Here is a 10,656-nt window from a genome sequence, read left to right on the forward strand (position 1 = left end):
CATTTTTTTCTCATTTCGTGATTTTATCTTCAAATTCTTAAACATTGTTTTAATTTCGTGAATTCTTTTTGGAAATTGCAAACATTTTGAAAGTCGTGTATACTTAGTGAGAGCATGAACATACTTTGTAATGTTGGAACATTATTGTTATTCATGATATGTTTTAAAATTTTGAAAGTATTAAACACAAAACAGCCAAAACAAAAAACAGGGTGAAAAAGGCTGAAAATAAAATGTGTAACACATACGGTGAATGCACACTGGGCCAGCCCCATCAAAAGAATGTTCATGCATTTCAAAAACTGTTCACAAAACAAAAGAAATGTTTATGAAATTCTAATTTTGTTCCCAAAATTCATAAACTGTTCGCCGATTCAAAAAATATACATGAGTTTCAAGAAACGTTCACAATTTTAGAAAATGTATGGAAATTTGTATAAAATGTTCACAAATTCAAAAATTGCTCATGATTTAAAAAAAATCTTCACAAATTTGTAAAATAATGTTCACAAATCCGAAAAAATGTTCATGATTACAAAAAATGGTCATGAATTCAAAAAAAGTAAAGTTCATGATTATGATAAATGTTTGCAAATTTAAAAGTTTTTAGAAAAAATAAAAATAAAGGAAATAAAAAATAAAAAATAGAAATGAAATAAAAAAGAAAAAAGAAAGAAGAGAGAAGAGATAAGAAAATGGGAGAGAGAGAGAAATGGTTTATAAAACCTTTCCAAAACCGGTGGTGAATAAACCCTAAATGGACTGACCCGAAAACTGGATCGAGCATTGGAGGGGGTGCGCACTAGGTCGCTCAGTGACGAGGTATGCGCCAAATAGGGATCGCCACCCAACCTATTATATCTTTCGACAAAGGAAACATATTAATACCGCATAGATACCAATTATACCCGGCTCTATACCAACAAGATGTCCAAAGGAATCCAGGATACACAAGTAAAAAACAAAAATAAAAAGAATAGAAGAAAAGAAGACCCGGCCGCGGTGATCAATCACTAGCATCAGCAGCACTCTAACAACCACCGAAGATAACACCTGGATTACAAAATAGATTCTTCAAAAGCAACGCCTCCAAGTAGGAAACAATGCACACACGTTGTTGTTGCCTGATCGAAGATCTTGGGTTTTCACTCTAACGAAAGTCCGAGTTCACCCAAAAAACAATGCCTTCAATAAGGCAATTGCAGGTACAACCAATAAAGGTCGGACCTTGGGTTTTTATCCTAGGAATTGAGACTCGGCACTCGAGGAGCAGCACCAAAAATGTAATCCTCCAGTGCTATCGCCCCCGCTTGTCGAAGTCGTTGTTGCAAGTCACCAAACACCTGGCATGCAGTCTTCATCACATCCAATAAAACCCTTACACCAAAGCTTCAAGACCTCCAATCGCAGCTACCATGACTTTCTCCACCTCTATCAAAGCTTTGGAAATCTTGACTTAGACATGTCCCATGGCACTGACAAGAAAGCGAAGCTTCGCGCCGCGCCCACTTGAATCCGCAGTGGTTGATAATATGGGCGCACACGGTCGGATGCTTTTCGATCCAGATATCTAGGAGTGTCGTGCGCAATCCATGTAGATCTCCGACAGAGAAGACCGGAACACATTGGCAGCCAGATCGAGGAGGCCAACATCGGGTAGAACGGTGACTTGGCGCACGGAGAGCTAGGGTCAAACCACCATTATTTTGTCCAAGCTAGTGATAATCCCCAAGTGCAAGGAATCATCGTAGAAATTTCCAAAGGTGGAAGTGATAAGTATGGAGTGTCGAACCCACAAGGAGCTAAAGGTAAGATCAATATTCTCTAAAGCCCTATCTGCCACTGATACGACTCTACGTACACCGAACGTTTGCTTCCAACTAGCAACGAGAAATAAAACTATATTGTGGGTATGAAGAGGATAACTTTGTGTGATATCGGAGAGCTAAAATATAAAAGTAGGTGATGTTATCATGAAGTTAGAATATATTACTAAATATTATAAATAGCGAGTGTGGAATAATGGTGGATCGGTGTGCGGAATTGTCCTAGGCAATCGTTAACAAGACCGGTAATTACTATTGCAGTTTCATATGAGGGAGAGGCATAAGCTAACATACTTTCTCTACTTGGATCATATACACTTATGATTGGAACTCTAGCAAGCATCTGCAAATACAACAGATCATTAAGGTAAAACCCAACCATAGCATTAAAGCATCAAGTCCTCTTTATTCCCATACACAACAACCCCCTTACTCGGGTTTGTGTTTCAGTCACTCACCAACCCACTATAAGCGAATCATGAACGTATTGCAACACCCTACAGCGGGAACCCCTCATGCTTGCGCGACACGGAGGGCACCATATGACAGCATCAAAGTAAAACATACAACTCATACCAATCTAGATCATCAATCAACCCAAAAACAAAAGATATCTACTCAAAACATCATAGGATGGCAACACATCATTGGATCATAATATGTGGCATAAAGCACCATGTTCAAGTTGGGATTACAGCGGGGTGCGGGAGAGTGGACCGCATAAAAGAGATAAGGATGGTGATGATGATGGTGATGTTGATGAAGACGATCACTGCGGCGATGATTCCCCTCCCGATAGCACTCCGGTGCCACCGAGAGAGAGGAGGAGAGGTTCTCCCCCTTGTGCTTCCTCCTCCATGGCCTCCCCCCTAGATGGGGAGAGGTTCTCCCTCTGGTCCTTGGCCTTCATGGTGATGATCACTACAAGAAACCTGTTAATTCATGGCAGATTTCTGGTGACAATTTCGAAAACCGTCACCGACGGTCTAGTACAGCCCTGCAGCCCGCCCGCAGCCCACTTGAGCCCGCCCAAACCATTCATGTATAAAACCGACCTAACCCTAGCGCACTCCCTTCCACAATCTCTTCTACCTCCGCCGCCGCCCCCAGAATCTTATCCCTCTTCCTCAATCCCCTCCACTACCCCTCCTCTGCAGCCCCACCGTTCCGGCGGTCTCTCCTTCCTCCATCTCCCCACCTGCGCCCTCCCTCTTACCGAGACTCTCCCGTACATCCTCCAGTACCACTCCCACTGGTTACCCTCCCTCCCCCATCCCGCTTGTGGTTCTGATCTAGGGAGTTCGACGGCGACGGCGCCCACAGGAGCAATGGCAGCTGCAACTTGGGCACGCGCAGATCCGGCACAGAGCTCAAGCCCGACGTCGGCCTTGTCGGAGTTGAGCGGCCGTGCGACGGCTCGCTGGAGGCAGCAGCCAACCCTAGTCGCCACTGGTCACCAGCGCCTGGCCCACCTCTCCTGTTGGCTTCCTCGACGCCGTGGCCTAGTGCTACTGCGTGACTGCAGTGGCGGCCTTCACCATTGTCAAGCCCTGAGGTTCATGCTCGTCTCTTTGTCGATATTAAATAATACAGTAAGACACACAAGGCAGCTCTATTATACATGTAGTACTATTTATAGGTACATGCTTTTGATGGTATACATTGTTAATTGGTGCATCTCCAGCACAACTGTTAGGCTCTGTCGTACATGTAGTTTCTTAGCAAATTGTGGTGGTAGGCTCGATATGGGCTGGAATTAGGCAACGTATACCACCCAGTATGCAGTCTTCAAGTAATCATTGTTACTGTGTGAAAGAATTCAGTCACTGGGATCTATGTAGTTTCTGTCATCTATGTATATGTTCTCACAGAACAGGAGATAAGAATGCCTAAATACAACATTTGCCTGGTTAAAGGCATCCTCTCTTCTGCTGTTAACTGAAATGCATGAATCTCTGCACTTAGCTATGGTGGTCTTGCATGGGTAGTTGTAGCTAGAGCAGCGGAGAGTCCCAAAGACGTCCATATGCCTATGTTTTTCTTGTGTTTTTCTACATATATGTGCTTCTTCAAACATTCTCTGCTTGCTTGCTGAAATAGTACAACTTCAGTAGTGGATAATATAGTGTGTTGACTCTAGAGAGAAGTCGAGGAATTCTTGTGTGATAAAGCTGTGGTATAAAATACTTCAAAAAACAATGTATACAGTAAAGTCTGTACCCTTATTGATTCATTCCAGTGCTAATCTTACTTACATGAATAAACAATACTATTGCTTTATTTTGATGTATACAGTGAGTATATTTGTTTCGCCTCTGCACATGGTTGTTGGCGGTGGGCATGGTGGGTGAGCATGGCTCCTTTCTGCAACTCTCAAGGTAGGCGCACAAAATCGTCCTTCCCGTGGAAATTTTACTCAATCAAGTATATAATAATTAGTCATATTCTAGATCCTTGAAAATGATCTATTGTGGAGCAGTCAAAGCATGTTAATTGCAATATCGACTTGTTTGCTTTATATGATTATATATTGCAATATCCGTTCTGTTAAATCTATTGTGAGCAGTCAAAGCATGTTACGGCAATATCGACTTGTTCGCTTTATATGATTATATATTGCAATGTCGTTCTGTTATAATAATTAGTCATATTCCAGGTCCTTGAAAAAGATCTATTCTGAGCAGTCAAAGCATGTTAACTGCAATATCGACTTGTTCGCTTTATATGATTATATATTGCAATATCCATTCTGTTAAAATATGCTTTGGAGACATGATTTCTGTTACGGTATTAACTGGCCGTCATGTTCTGTTTAGAGTTTTGATATTAAAGTAGTTTATTATCTCACTCGATCGAGTGACTAAGAGTAAGATTGTTTGTTAACTAGGCCTGCAATTACACTGCTTCTCTGTTCTATATTATGTGTAAAATTTCTATGTGTTATGTGGTGAAAGTAGCCATCATACGTATTATTGTGATATTGATTGATCAGTACCTGTGAATACCGAGCTGTATTCATTGATAAACCAGATTTAGAGTTTGATGATAAATTTTGCACACTTCCGAGTGGCAATGGTGTTATTGCTGCCCGACATCCTTGCAGCTATTCATATACAAAAGATTGATGTGCACCTTCCTATTGCCAAACTTCCAATGTTGCATTTGTTTTTCCTCATGTTGTTTTGATCTTTCATTGCGACTTAAGTAAACGGAAGTACAACAACTTGTACTTTCAAAATTAGATATCCGTATTGCTCGAAGATTTGTCATCTTAGTCCTCTTAAAATAGTTTAGCCATTGTTTGTATCTACGCCTTGCCCCGAGCATCCATATTTTCCTAGCTAATAATTCTTTGCACTTATATAAATTTGTCCTCATGGTGATTAACTTCGTTCTTTTTGTGATTGTATAGTGCAGGTCACTGGTATATAAGGTTTTTGCAAGTGAATACGGTACACATAAATCTGAGGCTCCTGTTTCAGAACAGTTACAAGAAAACGCAAAGTGTTGTACTAATGATGTTTGTAAATCCTCCATGAGCCATCTATGTAAATGTGTAATTGCTGGGTCATCTAAACAGTAGCCTGATGCTAATAAGCTTCAGCTGCTATGTGAAAATTATACAACTATGTAAATATCTTTTGCTGGTCATCTAAAGAGTAATGTGATTGTAATAAGCTTTGGCTGCTATGTGAAAATTCTTTTTGGTTTATGGCCCTGATTGAATACTAAGCTTGAAAATTAGATAGAAAATACCTTACTTTGATTTCCACCTGATGTGGGTAAAAAGGAAAAACACAAAAACTATTGGCCAAAAGTGACAAACTTCTAATTGGCTTAATGTAAAAATGAGATATTCGGTTGAAAATCTATAGAACGAAAACTGATGGGCCTTGGGCTGCCACGTCAAAGCCACATAAGTTGCCATGTCATCCGGTTCCATGACGGCTTGTTCTGTCACCAAAGCTTGGGCTTAGTTCGGGCTGGGCGGGCCTAGGGTAGAGCTGTGACGGCACAAAATCGTCATGGAAGGTACGAAGTCAAATTATGACGCGATATACATGACGGATTTCGAATCCGTCATGCATGCACATCTGTGATGGTTTTGTACTGGTCTGTGACGGACTGGATCCGTCATGTATTAACAGATTTTTTGTAGTGGATGGCCCCTCCGGGATCCTCCTCCATGCCCTCCGGTGATGATGGCCCCCCTCCGGCAGGGTGCCAAAGAGGGCCTATATTGGTTTTCGGTGGCTACGGAGGCTTCTGGCGGCGGAACTCCCGATCTAGGTTAATTTTCCGAGGTTTATGTATTTATAGTAATTTTTGGCGTCGGTCTCATGTCAAGGAGGTGCACGAGGTGTCCACGAGGCAGACCCATGCGCCTACGGGGGGGGGGGGGGGGCACCCTCGTGGATGCCCCAGGACTCTCCTGGCCTAACTCTTTTACTCCGGGGTCTTCTTTTGGTCCATAAAAAATCGTCAAAAATTGGCACGTCAATTGGACTCCGTTTGATATTCCTTTTCTGTAAAACTCAAAAACAAGGAAAAAACAAAAACTGGCACTGGGAACTAGGTTAATAGGTTAGTCCCAAAAATCATATAAAATAGCATATAAATGCATATAAAACATCCAAGGTTGATAATATAATAGCATGAATACTTCATAAATTATAGATACGTTGGAGACGTATCAGCATCCCCAAGCTTAATTCCTGCCCGTCCTCGAGTAGGTAAATGATAAAAGAAATAATTTATGAAGTGTGAATGCTAGCAAGTGCATAAGTTTCATCAATGATAGTTCCAATCACTTTTTCTAGCATCATTATATATCATAACAGTAGCTCATTTTCATAAAACTTTTCATGATCAAGTAACAAGCTATTCACATGTTAAAGTGTAGATCATAAACTCTCTTGAAACTAACAAACTATATTCTCAGTCATCAAACAATTGCAATTCATCTTATTTTCAGGAAGGGTCTATGTCAGAGCTTTGATTTAGCAAACTCCACATACTCAACTATCATTTAATCTGTCATAATTGCTAACACTCACGTGATATTTATGGGTTCAAAGTTTTAATCGGACACAGAGAAAGATAGGGGCTTATAGATTCGCCTCCCAACCTTTTACCTCAAGGGTAATGTCAACAATAATAGTTCATGATAACTTACATCCAATTGGATATATATATCAAGATCTTTCCAACACAATGTGTTTGCCAAAGGATAAAATGTAAAAAGGAAAGGTGAAGGTCACCATGACTCTTACATAAGGTAGGAGATAAAAGTAAAAGATAGGCCCTTCGCAGAGGGAAGCATAGGTTTTCATGCGCTCTTATGGTCGGATGCACAAAATCTTAATGCAAAAGAACGTCACTTTATATTGCCACTTGTGATATGGACCTTTATTATGCAGTCCGTCGCTTTTATTTCTTCCACATCACAAGATCGTATAAAGCTTATTTTCTCCACATTAATAGATCATACATATTTAGAGAGCAATTTTTATTGCATGCACCGATGACAACTTACTTGAAGGATCTTACTCAATCCATAGGTAGGTATGGTGGACTCTCATGGAAAAACTGGTTTAAGGAATGTTTGGAAGCACAAATAGTATCTCTACTTGGTGCAAAGAATTTGGCTAGCATGAGGGGGAAAAAGCAAGCTCAACATGTTGGATGATCCAAGATAATATACTTTATTTCAGATATAAGAAAACATAACCCATTACGTTGTCTTCCTTGTCCGACATCAACCTTTTAGCATGTAATATTTTAATGAGTGCTCACAATTACAAAAGATGTCCAAGATAGTACATTTATATGTGAAATCTCTCTTCCTTCAATATTCTTTCATGAATTGTTCAAGTGACCAATTCTACGTTTGCTAACTTTCAATAAGTTTACTACCTATACTTATTCTATGTGAAGTCATTACTCCCCATGGTATAAGCATATGAAACATATATAAATTCAGATTTATGATATTCAATTATTCAACCATTTACTCATAGGATATACGTGAAGCACGTGAGTAAATGACAAACTACTCCAAAAGATAATAGTGAAGGACACCGAGTAGTCAAATAATTAACTAGCCATGGGAGGATTCTTTTTCATTTAATATTTCAGATCCAATGATTTTATTCAAACAACAAGTGAAATTGAAAATACGCTCCAAGCAAAACACATATCATGTGACGAATAAAAATATAGCTCTGAGTAAGGTATACCGATAGTTTTGAAGATGAAAGAGGGGATGCCCTCCGGGGCATCCCCAAGCTTAGGCGCTTGATTCTTCCTTGAATATTACCTTGGGGTGCCTTGGGCATAACCAAGCTTAGGGTCTTTCCACTCATTATTCTCCTCATATCGATATCTCACCCAAAGCTTGAAAACTTCAATCACACAAAACTTAACGGAACTTCGTGAGGTAGGTTAGTATGATAAAGAGTAAACCATTCACCTTGGTACTGTCAAAGACAAAGATCATAATTGTTATCACACAATGCCTACTGTACCATATCATTTCTACAATTTATATTGAGGAATATAATTCATAGAAACTAGAAAACAAGCAAACTATGCAATGAAAACAGAATCTGTCAGAAACAGAACAGTCTGTAATGATCTGAACACTAACCATAATTCTGATACTCAAAAAATTATGCAATAAATAGGTGGACGTGAGGAATTTGTCTATTAATCTTCTGCAAAAAGAATCAGCACCAAATCACTCTTCTGTAAAAAAATGGCAGCTAATCTCGTGAGCGCAAAGTTTCTGTTTTTTAGAGCAAAATCACATTAACTTTCACGCAAGTCTTCCCAAAGGTCTTACTTGGCACTTTATTGAAAAAAGCTATAAAACATGATTACTACAGTAGCTTAATCATGTAAACACACAAAAACAGTAAGGGTAAATATTGGGTTGTCTCCCAACAAGCGCTTTTCTTCACTGCCTTTTAGCTAGGCATGATGATTTCAATGATGCTCACATGAAAGATAAGACTTGAACATAAAGAGAGCATAATGAAGAATATGACTAGCACATTTAAACCTAACCCACTTCCTATGCCTAGGGATTTTTTGAGCACACAATTTATGGGAACAAGAATCAACTAGCATAGGAAGGCAAAACAAGTATAACTTCAAAACTTTAAGCACATAGAGAGGAAAACTTGATATTATTGCACTCCTACAAGCATGTATTCCTCCCTCATAATAATTTTCAGTAGCATCATGAATTATTTCAACAATATTACCATCACATAAAGCATTCTTTTCATGATCTACGAGCATAGAAATTTTACTACTCTCCGCATAAGCAAAATTCCCCTCATTCGGGATAGTGGGAGCAAACTTCTTCTAAATCCACTTTAGATGATAGTATTATTCATACTCCAAAAGATATAAGTGAAGTTCATGGAGCATTCTACCATTAATATAAACCAACCAATATCCAAGCTCAAAATGTATAAGTGAAGCACATGAAGCATTCTATAAAACCATACTCAAAGGATTTAAGTGAAGCTCAAAGAGCAATTCTATAAGATCATACTTAAAAGATATAAGTGAAGCACACGAAGTATTCTATAAATTGATGAAGGGACATCTCATACTAGCACGGTTCTTAAAGAAAAAGAAAAACACAAAGGACACAAATCATGTGAACAAAACAAAAACCGAGGTATATCGATATTTGTTGAAGAAGAAAGATGGAATGCCAACCGGGGCATCCCCAAGCTTAGATGCTTGAGTATCCTTAGAATATTTACTTGGGGTGCCTTGGTCATCCCCAAGCTTGATCTCTTGCCTCTCTTTCTTCTTCTCACATCCGTAACTCCTCGTTCTTCGAACACTTCATCCACAAAAAACTTTAACAAAAACTTTGTGAGATCCGTTAGTATAATAAAGCAAATCACTACCTTTAGGTACTGTTGCAAGAACATTCCAATTTCATATTAGAACTATATATACTATATTCCAACTTCACCATGGTTCATACCCCCCGATACTACCCATAGATTCATCAAAATAAGCAAACAACACACGAAAAACAGAATCTGTCTAAAACAGGACAGTCTGTAGTAATCTGAAGGTTTAGTAAACTTATGTAACTCCAAAAATTATGAAATAAAATTTAAAATTTGAAAAATTTATATAGAATTAATTTGCAAAATGTTTCAGACCCATTTAACTTTCCAGTAAAAAAATGTAAAATCACGCGCTACAGCTAAAGTTTCTGTTTTTGTTCTGCACATAGTAAACAAGCAATCTAATCATCCTAAAACCAAAGCTCGGCACATTATTTTTATAATACAATGGATATATATAAGAGGATAATTATTTACAGAGAAACTTCCATGAAAAATTCTACATTGTTTTCGTGAGCATGAACACAAGTGCTCAAGGTCGACCCTCACTTCTTCAATGCATAACTTTCCAATCACTTCTCTTTTTGAAAAATTTTTAGGCATGAGAGGCAAGTAATTTTTTTAGTATTTTCATTCTTTAAAAAAAAATTATGTTCACCCACAACTAAAAAGAAACAAAAGATAAAAAACAAAATCTACTTAGTGAAGAAAGCAAACAAGCATACACGAGAATATCAACCCCACGCTATTGCTCCCCGGCAACGGCGCCAGAAAAGAGCTTGATAATCCCCAAGTGCAAGGAATCATCGTAGAAATTTCCAAAGGTGGAAGTGATAAGTATGGAATGTCGAACCCACAAGGAGCTAAAGGTAAGATCAATATTCTCTCAAGCCCTATCTGCCACTGATACGACTCTACGTACACCGAACGTTTGCTTCCAACTAGCAACG

General features: G+C 38.9%; 1 long non-coding RNA gene across 2 annotated transcripts; it reads left to right on the forward strand.

Annotated features, from left to right (window-relative positions):
• Nucleotides 1-2,898: 2,898 nt before the first annotated feature.
• On the forward strand, nucleotides 2,899-5,503 carry LOC125535750 (uncharacterized). Of its 2 annotated transcripts, none has more exons than XR_015613978.1 (3): nucleotides 2,899-3,381; nucleotides 4,122-4,204; nucleotides 5,239-5,503. It is a non-coding gene; the product is annotated as an uncharacterized LOC125535750 (long non-coding RNA). The 2 variants fall into 2 exon arrangements; XR_015613979.1 differs by having other exon boundaries at nucleotides 5,244-5,503.
• Nucleotides 5,504-10,656: the final 5,153 nt, after the last annotated feature.

Source organism: Triticum urartu, chromosome 1A, assembly GCF_056163025.1.
Source record: "Triticum urartu cultivar PI428250 chromosome 1A, HENAU_Tu73, whole genome shotgun sequence".
Lineage (NCBI taxonomy): Eukaryota > Viridiplantae > Streptophyta > Magnoliopsida > Poales > Poaceae > Triticum > Triticum urartu.